Source organism: Melanerpes formicivorus, unplaced genomic scaffold (genome assembly GCF_026170545.1).
Source record: "Melanerpes formicivorus ecotype bairdi unplaced genomic scaffold, bMelFor1.0.p_v2 SCAF_41, whole genome shotgun sequence".
NCBI lineage: Eukaryota > Metazoa > Chordata > Aves > Piciformes > Picidae > Melanerpes > Melanerpes formicivorus.
In genome coordinates, this window is record NW_027142393.1 from 5,742,019 (window position 1) to 5,755,452 (window position 13,434).

Below are 13,434 nucleotides of genomic sequence, written 5' to 3' on the forward strand. Positions count from 1 at the left end.
AGTGGCTGGCACAGAAGGAAGAAGAGGCCCGCTGCGGAGCGGCGAGGCAACATACGGCGGAGGCAAGAGGCGGCGAGGCAACATACGGCGGAGGCAAGAGGCGGCGAGGCAACATACGGCGGAGGCAAGAGGCGGCGAGGCAAGAGGAGCGGCGTCCGGCTGAAGAGCAGGACAGGAGAAAGGCGCCCTGGGCAATGAGACCTCCCTCTCAATTTGGCTGTGGTAACACAAGATCTTTGCCAGCACCGTTAGGGTGCCCTGGTTGGCTTTGTGCTGGGCGACCTCCCTGTAAGCAGGGCTCGGTCTTTGCTTTTGCTGTTGTAGGCGTTTTGCCACCTAGCTCCTTGGCTGCACGGAGACTGGCAACCCTGTAAGGAGGGTCCGAGCCGGCGTCTCGGCCCGTATGGGGGGAAGTGTAGCTGCCTGGACCCCAGCCCCCCCTGTAAGCAGGGGAGGGCCCTTTAAACAGTTTCTCGGCTGCTGGCGGCCTGGCCAGCGTGACGCCCTGTACTTGGGGCATGTCACAATGATTGGCATCCTGAGGCCCCTCTACCTGCATGCATCCCCAGGGGGGCCAGGTCTGACCCTCTGCTCTCCTGCTCAGGGTTAAGGATGCCTGCCCCACCAGTGGCTGCCCAGAGCTTGCTCCCTCTCTTGGGAAGGGCTGTGTGTGTGGCCCCTCTTGCCTCTGTGTGCCTGAGTCTGCTTGTCCTTTAGGTCCCTTAGAAAAGGCTGTAGCTTAGCTTAGGCTTCCCAGGAGGGAAAGAGGGGCTCTGGGCGGTTCCACGGCAGTCTCCTTGGAGGCCTCGAGTGGGGTGGGAGCTCGGCTTGCCCCTCCTTTGATTGGATGGACGCAGCGAAGCCGCTTAAGTCGTCTTGCGGCAAGGTGACCCCCCTGTAGTTCAGGGCCTGGGTCTCTGCCTTCATGGCAGCCTGTTCCCTTGGCACCCTGTCAGCTTAACAGCCCCGCACTCGGGGCCTGTGTGACGAGTTATGGAGCCTTCTGTGCCGTTCTGTCCCCTTCTGTCCCCAGCAGCAGCCCAAGGTCCCTGTAAGCAGGGCTGGGGAGGCTGCTTTTGGCAGCTAACAGGAACAAACCCTTAGAGGGTTGAGGTCAGTCCCTGGGCTCCTGAAGAGGTGGTGTTGTGCTGCAGCCAGGAGGGCCGGCCCGTAAGTGGGCGCAGGCCAGAGCCCGTGGCTCTCCGTGGGGCTTTTTGGGAGTGCCGGGCTGAGAGCGACCGCCCTGTAGGCAGGGAAGTGTGTTGCCGGTGTCCGGCGGGAGGTTCAAGGAGGGACCCCCCCTGTAATCAGGGTGGGTAGATCTGGTCCCGGCCTTTCAGAGGCATAGGGCCAGGGAGTGTGTGGGGCTTATCTTAGCGTGTTGTTCCCCCCCGCCCCACCCCGTCTTCGGGGCTGGGGCCACAGCCCCCCGGCCTTTGGCCGTGATGCCCCACTGCCTGGCTGCTGTCTTCCTGTAGCTGCGGGGCCAGGCCAAGCTCTCAGCTCCCTGGGTTTCGACCCGCCCGTAAGAGGGGTCGGGGTCCGAGTGCCTTTGCGCTCAGCTGGCAGCCTGTGTGGGGCACCTCCCCCGGCTAGCGGGGTGTGGGTCAAGATGCCCCTGAAGCGGAGAGAAGGAGCCTCCGTGGGCCTTTTGGGACCAGGGCCGCCCTGTAAGTCAGGGCCCGGTCAGTGCCCTGGCATCCCGGGCGCTTTGAAATGCCAGCGGCGGCTCCAGCCCCCTGTAAGCAGGGTCGTGCAGCCGCTCTGGCCGCTGCGTTGCATGCCCAGCTCCATTGCCCAGGGCGTCTGCTGCGGCGCCCGTCTGCGGTCCCGACCGGAAGTGTGCCGTGCGCCGCTTGGGTGAGTCGAGCGAAAGCGGGAAGACTTTGCAGAGCTGGGGGTGTCTGCGGGCGGGTAGCTGGCCGGGGGGTGCCCATGGGGAGCTGCCTGCGGGGCTGGAGGCTTCCCTCTTTCCCTCGGGCGGGGAGCAACTGGCACTACTGAGGCCTAACTCTGTCCTCCTTCCTTGGCAGTGGCTGGCACAGAAGGAAGAAGAGGCCCGCTGCGGAGCGGCGAGGCAACATACGGCGGAGGCAAGAGGCGGCGAGGCAACATACGGCGGAGGCAAGAGGCGGCGAGGCAACATACGGCGGAGGCAAGAGGCGGCGAGGCAAGAGGAGCGGCGTCCGGCTGAAGAGCAGGACAGGAGAAAGGCGCCCTGGGCAATGAGACCTCCCTCTCAATTTGGCTGTGGTAACACAAGATCTTTGCCAGCACCGTTAGGGTGCCCTGGTTGGCTTTGTGCTGGGCGACCTCCCTGTAAGCAGGGCTCGGTCTTTGCTTTTGCTGTTGTAGGCGTTTTGCCACCTAGCTCCTTGGCTGCACGGAGACTGGCAACCCTGTAAGGAGGGTCCGAGCCGGCGTCTCGGCCCGTATGGGGGGAAGTGTAGCTGCCTGGACCCCAGCCCCCCCCTGTAAGCAGGGGAGGGCCCTTTAAACAGTTTCTCGGCTGCTGGCGGCCTGGCCAGCGTGACGCCCTGTACTTGGGGCATGTCACAACGATTGGCATCCTGAGGCCCCTCTACCTGCATGCATCCCCGGGGGGGCCAGGTCTGACCCTCTGCTCTCCTGCTCGGGGTTAAGGATGCCTGCCCCACCAGTGGCTGCCCAGAGCTTGCTCCCTCTCTTGGGAAGGGCTGTGTGTGTGGCCCCTCTTGCCTCTGTGTGCCTGAGTCTGCTTGTCCTTTAGGTCCCTTAGAAAAGGCTGTAGCTTAGCTTAGGCTTCCCAGGAGGGAAAGAGGGGCTCTGGGCGGTTCCACGGCAGTCTCCTTGGAGGCCTCGAGTGGGGTGGGAGCTCGGCTTGCCCCTCCTTTGATTGGATGGACGCAGCGAAGCCGCTTAAGTCGTCTTGCGGCAAGGTGACCCCCCTGTAGTTCAGGGCCTGGGTCTCTGCCTTCATGGCAGCCTGTTCCCTTGGCACCCTGTCAGCTTAACAGCCCCGCACTCGGGGCCTGTGTGACGAGTTATGGAGCCTTCTGTGCCGTTCTGTCCCCTTCTGTCCCCAGCAGCAGCCCAAGGTCCCTGTAAGCAGGGCTGGGGAGGCTGCTTTTGGCAGCTAACAGGAACAAACCCTTAGAGGGTTGAGGTCAGTCCCTGGGCTCCTGAAGAGGTGGTGTTGTGCTGCAGCCAGGAGGGCCGGCCCGTAAGTGGGCGCAGGCCAGAGCCCGTGGCTCTCCGTGGGGCTTTTTGGGAGTGCCGGGCTGAGAGCGACCGCCCTGTAGGCAGGGAAGTGTGTTGCCGGTGTCCGGCGGGAGGTTTCAAGGAGGGACCCCCCCTGTAATCAGGGTGGGTAGATCTGGTCCCGGCCTTTCAGAGGCATAGGGCCAGGGAGTGTGTGGGGCTTATCTTAGCGTGTTGTTCCCCCCCGCCCCACCCCGTCTTCGGGGCTGGGGCCACAGCCCCCCGGCCTTTGGCCGTGATGCCCCACTGCCTGGCTGCTGTCTTCCTGTAGCTGCGGGGCCAGGCCAAGCTCTCAGCTCCCTGGGTTTCGACCCGCCCGTAAGAGGGGTCGGGGTCCGAGTGCCTTTGCGCTCAGCTGGCAGCCTGTGTGGGGCACCTCCCCCGGCTAGCGGGGTGTGGGTCAAGATGCCCCTGAAGCGGAGAGAAGGAGCCTCCGTGGGCCTTTTGGGACCAGGGCCGCCCTGTAAGTCAGGGCCCGGTCAGTGCCCTGGCATCCCGGGCGCTTTGAAATGCCAGCGGCGGCTCCAGCCCCCTGTAAGCAGGGTCGTGCAGCCGCTCTGGCCGCTGCGTTGCATGCCCAGCTCCATTGCCCAGGGCGTCTGCTGCGGCGCCCGTCTGCGGTCCCGACCGGAAGTGTGCCGTGCGCCGCTTGGGTGAGTCGAGCGAAAGCGGGAAGACTTTGCAGAGCTGGGGGTGTCTGCGGGCGGGTAGCTGGCCGGGGGGTGCCCATGGGGAGCTGCCTGCGGGGCTGGAGGCTTCCCTCTTTCCCTCGGGCGGGGAGCAACTGGCACTTCTGAGGCCTTGTTTTGTCCTTTTGGCAATCTTTGTCAAGGCAGACAGAACGTAGCACTGCTGTGTATCATCATTTCTTGTCCTGCTCCTTCAGATATTCTTCATGTGGAAAGCACTCTCAGACTATCCTTTAGTCGCCACAAGCTGTATCAAAGGCCTGCCTCAGCTGATTTTTTGCCTGTTTATGTCTCCTGGCATAATGAGCTGCAGTCCTGTTGTGCAAGAATCCCATCCTTCTTCCATGTGGATTGTCACTTGCACTAGTGCAAAATGGTTGAGGTACCACACAGCTCTTACTGTGTCCGTTTGAAGTCCATTTTGCTTCGATTCTGGACAGCTTTTCTGTGCTCAGGGTGAACATGCCACAGGTGTAAGGGTCAATTTGTGTTCCCAGTGATCCTCTTCTTTGGGAGAGAATAATTTTTGTTCTGTTGCTCTTATGTGATGCCTCCGTGCTTTTAATGAGTTGGAAGGAAATTTTAAGTGGTATGGAAGCAGTATTCAGCAGGGACACTAAGGACCAGTTTTCAGTTAGTCCATGTGCCAGGCAATCAGGTGAGAGGGCAGACTCAAATCAAACTCTCCAAAGCTTCTCATCATGTCTTCACATGGAGCAACTGCTCCTTCCCTTGCAGGCATCCTGGCTTGTTTCTAGGCTTAAGCATCTGTTGTGGACGTTCTTTGCACTTTTTAACCCTCCTAAACACCGGGGGGATTCTTCAGGGAACAGTTTAGCTCAATCACAGCACTTATTTGTCTGTAAAATTTTGCCAGTGCTTCTGTAATAAAAAGGTTTTTATTTCTGCTGTAGCTTGCAAGCTGGTGACCACCGTGGGAGCACCGCTCTGTTGTTCACAGAGTGTTTTTTTGTTGCAAACTTGGGACAAATGTGAGATTTAGGTGAGTTACTTTCTTTAGAAGTGTCTGCTCAGCCATCCTCTTCCTGGATCTCTTGGACAGAAGAAAGGTTTGTCTCTGTTTGCAGTGCCCTGATGAGGACTTGTGCCAACACAGGCTCAGAAAGCTGAAACCACCGAAGGGTTTAGTGGATGAGAGCAAAGCTCAGCCAGTTGCTGAAGGTGGAAACCTTACCCAGAAGGCTGTCCCCAGCTCGGGGTGATAAAAAGAAGAGGAGCGTAGCCGCTCAGCTGTCTTTCCTTCTGTGATGCCACGTGGGGGTGGTAAGGGTGCAGCAGAGGATCAGTGAGGGAGGGGTGGGGGCAGTCTCCCACTAAGGCTGCTTGCAGACCTGAATGTTTGAAATGCCAGAACGTTCTTGGAGGGGAGGGAAAGCCCTGGGAAAGTGTGAGTGTGAGATGTTCCAGCAGAGGGAAAGCGGTGCTGTTTAGCAGGAGATTGCAGGACAGTGATTTGTATGCAGCAAGGCTTTGACCTGACTCCCCCTGGATCTCTGTTATCTTGAAATGCTTCCAGAATAGAAAAGCACAGCCTGAGCAGGCCACAGAGGGTTTGAACTGGAAATAGAAATATCAACTGTGTCTCTCTCAATTAAAACTTTGTGTGTGCTTGTGGTGTGTTGTTTTTTCTTGGAATGGAAAAAGCCTGGAAGGGAGCTCAGCAAAGCTGCTCCCCAGGCTGAGGTGGAGGACCTCCCCAGACCTGCTGTGTTGGGAGTCTGTTACAGGGGTCTGCTGTTATCTAAAGTGGGCCTGGGGGGTATGAAAAGGGAATTTGGGGGTATCTGAATGGTTCTGAGGGCCTCTGCAGGGTCCTGATGGAGACTGGGGGTAGGTGGTGGGGTTTAGGGTCAGGCATCTCTGTGGGGTTCCAGGTTTTGGGGTCTTGCAGGAGCTGGGGAGGTCTCACTCTGGGTTTTAGTGTACCTGCAGCCCTGGGAGGCCCCAGCTTCGGCTCCCCCTGCACCTAAAGGTAAGCTCGGTGCACCTCCAGGGCTTCAGATTGTGACAAAAGGGGTCTGGGGACATGTGAACGGGACTGGGGGTACCAAGGCGGTTCTGACCTCACCAAGGTGCTGGCTGGGCAGTTTGCTTTATTTTCTGACATTTTTGGGGGTGAATCAAAGGGAGTGGGGGGATTGTGGGTGGGCTGGTTCTGCCACGTGGGGCAGGGGGCTGCTGCAGCAGAGGAGCAGGTGAGCGAGGGCTGGGGGCACCCCCCTAAAGTGCTGAAAATTCTCCGAGGGGACCACACTATCTTTAAAAGTGTAAGTACTGGGGTGAGGCGAGGCGGAGCCAAACCTCTGGTTTGCAGCTGGAGAGGGAGGGCTTGGAGTGACTGGTGCGTAAGAAAGCTTTGGAAACGACCCCTGTCTGCCCTCTCTGCTTCTACAAGGCTTTTAGCATTGGAAAATAAAAGCCACGTGGGGGTCCGGCTGCTGCCCACGCCCAGGGAGGTGCTCAATGCTGCCACCCGGTGTGTAATGGCCGGCAGTGCAGCCGTGCCGCGGCGTGTGCCGCCCCGTGGGAGCTCAATGCTGCCACCCGGTGTGTAACGGCCGGCAGTGCAGCCGTGCCGCGGCGTGTGCCGCCCCGGGGGAGCTAATTTCTGCAGCCTAACTGCGCTGAATGCTCGAAAATTCTTAGGGGAAGAGCGGAGAGCGGAGAGCTTGACTCGAGCGTAGCTATGGATCCAGCGCCTGCGCCCTAGCCCGGCTCTGCTGGCGCCACAGGGGCAGCGTCCCGGTGGTCGCTATGGATCCGGCGCCTGCGCCCTAGCCCGGCTCTGCTCGCGCCAGGGGGGCAGCGTCCCTGTGGTCGCTATGGATACGGCGCCTGCGCCGCAGCGGGTCCGGTCCCGGTGTCGCTGCCGGCCCGGGACTCCCAGGTGTGTTCCTTCCGGCGTCTGAAGGTGGTCTGGGGCCATCGGCAGGGCTTTTGGGGGTGACGGAGGAGGTCTTGGGGACACCTAAAAGGGTCTGGGGATATGTAAAGTTCTCGTGGAGCCATCTGAAAGGGTCAAGGGTCGTGGAGAGGCAGCTGGGCACCTCCGACGGACCCTTTGGGAGGTCTCTGCAGGCTGCCGTGGGAGCTGGGGGTGTCTCGGGGTGGGTTTGGGTTTGGGTTTGTGCTGCAAACAGCGTTGATAATGACTTAGAGAAAGACACACAAGAGACTCAGTAAGTCTCTTGTATCGTGCTTCTATTCTGGCGCCTGACACAGGTAGGATCATTTCAAAAGAGCTGTGTGTCTTCAGAGAGGTTTGGGCAAACTTTTACACAAAAAGTTATCTGTCTATAATGACAGAGGTCCAGATGCTGCCTATCTATACAAAGCTTATCTATCTAAAAGAGCAGAAGTACACATATCATGCAGGTGTCCTTTATCTTATACAAAAGAGCATCTTGTCCAAGACTAACAGAAGTGAATCACTGACAAATCCTGTTATTCCTTCTCTATCCAAAGGCTGTCTGCCAGCCCCTCTCCCCCTCCCTGCATCCCAGCATTTCAGCTAACAAGCGGAAAATTCTTATCAACTCTGTGGTTCTGTTAATGAGACTTTTCTGTTCATCAGTTCCCCCCTTTCTCACAGCCAACAGTATATTCCTATACTATATTTTCTTAAGGCAGACTTTGGACCCAGGCTTTCTGAGCTATCTTTCCCATGCTGACACTTGTGGAAGTTACTCTCAGATGCAGTCACCCAGTCTGATGCCCCCCAAGTCCAATTCATTGAGGCTTCCCCAAATAAAGGGGTCCTCATTTGGCCTCGAGGAAGTTCAGTGCATATCCAACAGTTAGAGAGATTAGTTTGCAAAGCCAATTCTTGCCTAACGTGTAAGTACATATTGCCTTCCCATCCCTCAATTTCCTTGCTGTGCTGCAAAGATTTTGAGAGGAATTTCTAGGTATTAACTACAGCCAGGGCAATCCTTCAAGTGCCCTAGGAATGCAGTGAAAACCTTTTGGGAATTGTTCCTGCTCTGGTACTCCTCAAGCTATGAGGAGCTCTTCAGGGCAGCTCCAAGGTTAGGTTTGGATTCTCCTGGTGTCTCACACAGAACGAGTCTCACGATTCCAGTGGTCTAATTTCATAGCTGCATTTTCTTCTCTCTGCCTAGGTGACAGGACGACCTCACTAATGAAGAGAGATAGCCTGAGCTCTGCAGGAACCTTGAACCCAAGCAGCCAGTGCCTTCTGTGAGTACAAGCTGTCCTTGTTCAACGTGGAGGTAGTTGAGAGCTGAAGCCAGACCACACCTTAATTCCCTTAGCTTCCTCTTCTGCAGATTAAACAGTCCCAGTTCCTTCAGCCACTCCTCCTAAGGCTTGTTATCCAGACCCCTCACCAGCTTTGTGGCCCTTCTCTGGACTCACTCTCTCACAAGGGGTGTCCTGGGGAACACCACTTGTGCCCGGCCGTCCACCGGCTGGGTTTAACTCTGTTCCCCACCGCTCTTGGGGCCCAGCCATCCATCCTGTTCTGCTGTCCAGCAGTCCCTTTGAAAAAAAATCCATCTGAAAAAAGAAGTAGCAGAGAAGGAAAGTTGAAGCTGCAAAGACTGCAGTCCCCTCAATTCTGGTGGTACCCTCTGTGAGATCCTAAGCCACCTGAACTGAGCCGGTCAGGCAGCCAAGCTAGTGCAGCAGTGTCTTCTGGAGAGTTGATAGGAGCCAGTTCTGTGGGGTTTGTTGAAGTGAGTGGCCAGTCGTTCTACATGAACAATTGTCTTAGTGCTAGCAAGCAGGAGGCTCTGAAGTGTGGTACTTTGAGAGCTCCATTCATACTTGCCCTTCAGGAGGAGCCAGCTCTTTCATTGAAGGATCTTCCTGAGCTGTCCAAGTGTGGTGGGTTTGGAAGGGTAAGGCTGAGAAGCCTCCTCCCTTCCCCCTTGTAAAGTAAAAGGAAAAAAAAATTGAAGGGAAAGGAAAAAAAAACTCGCAAGCTGAATTAGCAAAGCAGTGGAGCTATATTTACAAAGCAAATGTAGGATTTGCAGGGGGATATTTACAAATTTACAATATCTACAATATATACAAAGATATACAACAGAGTAACACAGAAATGAGAGTAAACCCCTCGGCAGAGAGGGGGGGTTCCCCACCTCCTCTTTCCCCTCTTTCCCCCCTTTCCACAGATTAGGTTAGAAGAGAGAGAGAGCGAAAGAAAGAAGTTAAAAGCAGTTTTGTGTTAATTGGAAAGGAGTTAATACAGGCCTTATCAGTTTTTTTCTCAAGGCCGGAGCCTTGGCAGAAAGCCCAGCACAGGGACAGAGAGCAGCCGCACCGTGGAAAGGCGGAAGCAAGACTGATAGAAAAGTCGTGCAAATGTCCACTTCACTCCCAGTTCAGAGGGTGCTTCCTCCCACTTTACCAATGAAATAGTTTAGACTATTCCTTCCGTTTACCAACTTCCGTCCACCATATCCCCTTTCTTAAGGGGGCAACGTCAACCGGCCACAGTCCACCCCTTCTAAACAATTTCATTGGCTGTTCATACTGTCCATCCAATCCAAAACTATATTTACAGTTCGTGAGTAAAGTTCATAGTCCATTCCGGCTATGCTCAGATGTAGATGATTCAAAAGTCCAAGAAAATCAGAAAATGAGAAAAATGGAAAACAGTTCATTTCTTCACTGATGAAGCAAAGAAAAGGGAAACAGGGATTCTCAGGGTCTCTTAGTTGACTCAGAGCTCTCAGGGATCTCAGGGTTCGTGCACCGTAGATTCCTCGTTGGTTCTTCCTCTGGACGCAATGTAGCTGTACAACAGTTCGAAATTAACCTCTTTCAGCTAAAGTTAAATTTCTTTGTGGAATGCACTGAATTTCACCATTCTCTTGCATTACCCAATAAGTGTGACCCGGACCTTCAGCTGAAACCACCCCTCGGACAGGTTTAGCCTCTCCTGAGGGTGAAAATACCCAGACAGTTTTACCTAACAGATTCTTTTCTCTAACAACAGGAACTCTATCACCTTCTACTTTCCGTAGCAAATCTGAATGTGCAGGTCCAGCTCGGTTCACTGAACCTCTACTATTTACCAGCCAGGTTGCTTGTGCTAAATGTTTTTCCCAGTTTTTCAAAGATCCACCTCCCATGGCTTTGAGAGTGGTCTTCAACAAACCGTTGTAGCGTTCAATCTTCCCTGAAGCTGGTGCATAGTAGGGAATGTGGAATATCCACTCAATACCGTGCTCTTTTGCCCAGCTCTTTACAAGGTTGTTCTTGAAATGAGTTCCGTTGTCTGACTCAATCCTCTCTGGAGTTCCGTGTCTCCACAGGATCTGTCTCTCCAGACCGAGAATGGTGTTGCGTGCAGTTGCATGTGGAACTGGATAAGTTTCCAACCACCCAGTGTTTGCCTCTACCATAGTAAGCACGTATTGCTTACCAGAACGAGAACGTGGTAGAGTGATGTAGTCAATCTGCCAAGCTTCACCATACTTGTACTTGGACCATCTGTCACCATACCACAAGGGCTTAAGTCGTTTTGCCTGCTTAATAGCAGCACAAATGTCACAGTCATGGATGACTTGTGTGATAGCATCCATGGAGATGTCTATGGATCTGTCACGAGCCCATTGGTATGTTGCATCTCTGCCTTGATGTCCTGACGAATCGTGAGCCCACCGAGCTAAGAATATCTCACCTCGGTGTTTCCAGTCGAGATCAAGATTAGAGTCCATGTCTACTTGAGAAACTCTTGCAGCTAGAGCTGCCTGATGGTTGTGTTGCTGTTTCCCAGTAGCTTTGCTCTTAGGAATGTGAACATCGATGTGTCTCACTTTCACTGGAATTCTCTCGATTCGATCAGCAATGTCCTGCCACAGGTTGGCTGCCCAAATGGGTTTTCCTTTTCTCTGCCAACCACTCTTCTTCCAGTTCTTTAGCCAACCCCATAGAGCATTGGCTACCATCCATGAGTCGGTGTAGAGATAAAGCTTTGGCCATCTCTCACGTTCAGCTACGTCGAGAGCTAGCTGGACAGCTTTTACCTCTGCGAACTGACTGGATTCTCCTTCTCCATCTTTTGCTTCTGCAACTCAGCGTGTTGGACTCCACACTGCAGACTTCCACCTTTGCTTGTTTCCAACAAGACGACAGGAACCGTCTGTGAACAAAGCATATTTCTTTTCATCATCAGAAAGGTCATTGTAAGGAGGAGCTTCCTCAGCACGAGTTACTTTCTCCTCTGGAGGTTTGGCACAGTTGATGCCTTCAGGCCAACTTGAGATCACCTCCACTAGACCAGGTCTTTCAAGATTTCCCATTCGAGCTCTCTGTGTTATCAGAGCCATCCACTTGGACCAGGTTGAGTCTATGGCATGATGTGGTGTGGATCCTTTGCCTTTGAACATCCAATTCAAAACTGGTAATCTGGGAGCTAAGAGAAGTTGTGATTCAGTTCCAATCACTTCAGAAGATGCTTTTACTCCTTCATAGGCAGCTAAGATTTCTTTCTCTGTTGGAGTGTAGTTAGCCTCTGAACCTCTGTAACCTCGACTCCAGAAACCAAGAGATCGTCCACGTGTCTCACCTGGAGCTTTTTGCCACAAGCACCAGGTTGGACCATTGTCACTTGCAGCCGTGTACAAAATGTTCTTAATGTCTGGACCATCTCGGACAGGTCCCAGACCCATTGCTTGAATCACCTCTTGCTTTATCTGGTCAAAGGCTGCTTGCTGTTCAGGTCCCCAGTGGAAATGGTTTCTCTTTCGAGTCACATCATACAGAGGTTTCACAATCTGACTGTATCCAGGAATGTGCAGTCTCCAAAATCCCACTATCCCCAAGAAACGTAGGGTCTCTTGCTTGTTTGTGGGACTTGCCATGGTAGAGACTCTATTTACCACATCCACTGGAATGTGTCGGCGTCCATCCTGCCACCGCACTCCCAGAAACTGAATCTCTGTGGTAGGTCCTTTCACCTTGTCTCACTTGATGGCAAAACCTGCATTCAGAAGAATGTCAATGATTTTGTTACCTTTCTCGAAGACTTCCTCAGCAGTTTTACCCCAGACGATGATATCATCGATGAACTGGATGTGTTCTGGAGCACCGCCTTTCTCCAGAGCATCGTGGATCACTGCATGACAGATGCTTGAGCTGTGGATCCAGCCCATTGGCAGCCTGTTGAAAGTGTACTGGATTCCTCTCCAGGTGAAAGCAAACTGAGGCCTGCATTCCTCTGCTATGGGAATAGAGAAAAATGCATTAGCAATGTCTATGGTAGCATACCATTTGGCCTCTTTGGATTCCAGCTCATACTGTAGCTCCATCATGTCTGGTACTGCTGCACTCATAGGTGGTGTCACTTCATTTAGGGCTCGGTAGTCTACCGTCAGACGCCAGTCTCCATTCTGCTTCCGCACAGGCCACACTGGACTGTTGAAAGGTGAATGAGTTTTGCTGACGACTTTCTGACTTTCCAACTGACGAATCAGATTCTGAATGGGCAACAAAGAGTCACGGTTGGTTCTGTATTGTCTGTGATGCACAGTCTGAGAAGCAACCGGCAATTTAATGTCCTGTATCTTATGTTGTCCCACAACTGCAGATTCATCAGAAAGCTCAGGTCTGGCAGACAGCTTCAATTTTTGTCCATCAATTTCTATTGAAGCTACTCCGAAAGCCCATTTGTAACCTCTAGGGTCTTTGAAACGCCCTTCTCTCAGAAAATCAATTCCCAAAATACAAGGTGCATCAGGTCCGGTCACAACTGTATGCTTCCTCCATTGTTTACCAGTTAAACTTATATTAACCTCTACCTTACTTAACTCTTGAGATCCACCAGTGACTCCCAGAATAGTTATAGACTCTGATCCCTGATAATTTGATGGTATTATGGTGCACTGAGCTCCTGTGTCAACCAAGGCCCTGTACTTCTGAAATTGTGAAGTGCCAGGCCACTGGATGTACACATCCCAATAGATTCTATTATCTCTGTTATCCCTCTCCTCCCCCTGGCGGGAGGCAGGGCACCCCTAGTTATGGGGAACATGTGCACATGTGCATTGCACATAGTTTGCAGGGTTATAACTTTGCATGTTATGACTGGAGCCACTGTTGGAGCCATAAGAGTCGTTCTGGGGAACTGTAGAAGTAACAGCTACCCTTCTGGTATTGCTACCTCGGGTTCTGCCACTTTGCAATTCCCTCAGTCTCCTGAAAAGATTAGAAGTTGGTTGGCCATCCCAGCGGTTCATGTTCTCACCAAACTGATCACGCAGAGTTATCCAAATAGTTCTACGTGATTGTCTTGGTGGTCTGTTTTGGAATGACCTGTTTTGGAATGTCCTGTTTTGGAATGACCTCCTTGGAGGACGTGTATTCCTCACAGATGAAACTTGTACCCACCTGGAGGAAGAATTGAAATTATCCTTCTGTGCCAATTGGTATATGGAATCTTTTAGATCCTTCATGCAATTTTCAATTTTTCCAGACAGAGTTTCAATGGCTGAAACCAAAGAACCACGTGTCA

The 13,434-nt window shown here is 53.5% G+C and overlaps 1 long non-coding RNA gene across 1 annotated transcript; it reads left to right on the forward strand.

Annotated features, from left to right (window-relative positions):
- The first annotated feature begins 4,023 nt into the window (after window positions 1-4,023).
- On the forward strand, window positions 4,024-5,560 carry LOC137451278 (uncharacterized). The gene is made up of 2 exons (XR_010989757.1): window positions 4,024-4,932; window positions 5,018-5,560. It is a non-coding gene; the product is annotated as an uncharacterized lncRNA (long non-coding RNA).
- The last annotated feature ends 7,874 nt before the right edge of the window (window positions 5,561-13,434 follow it).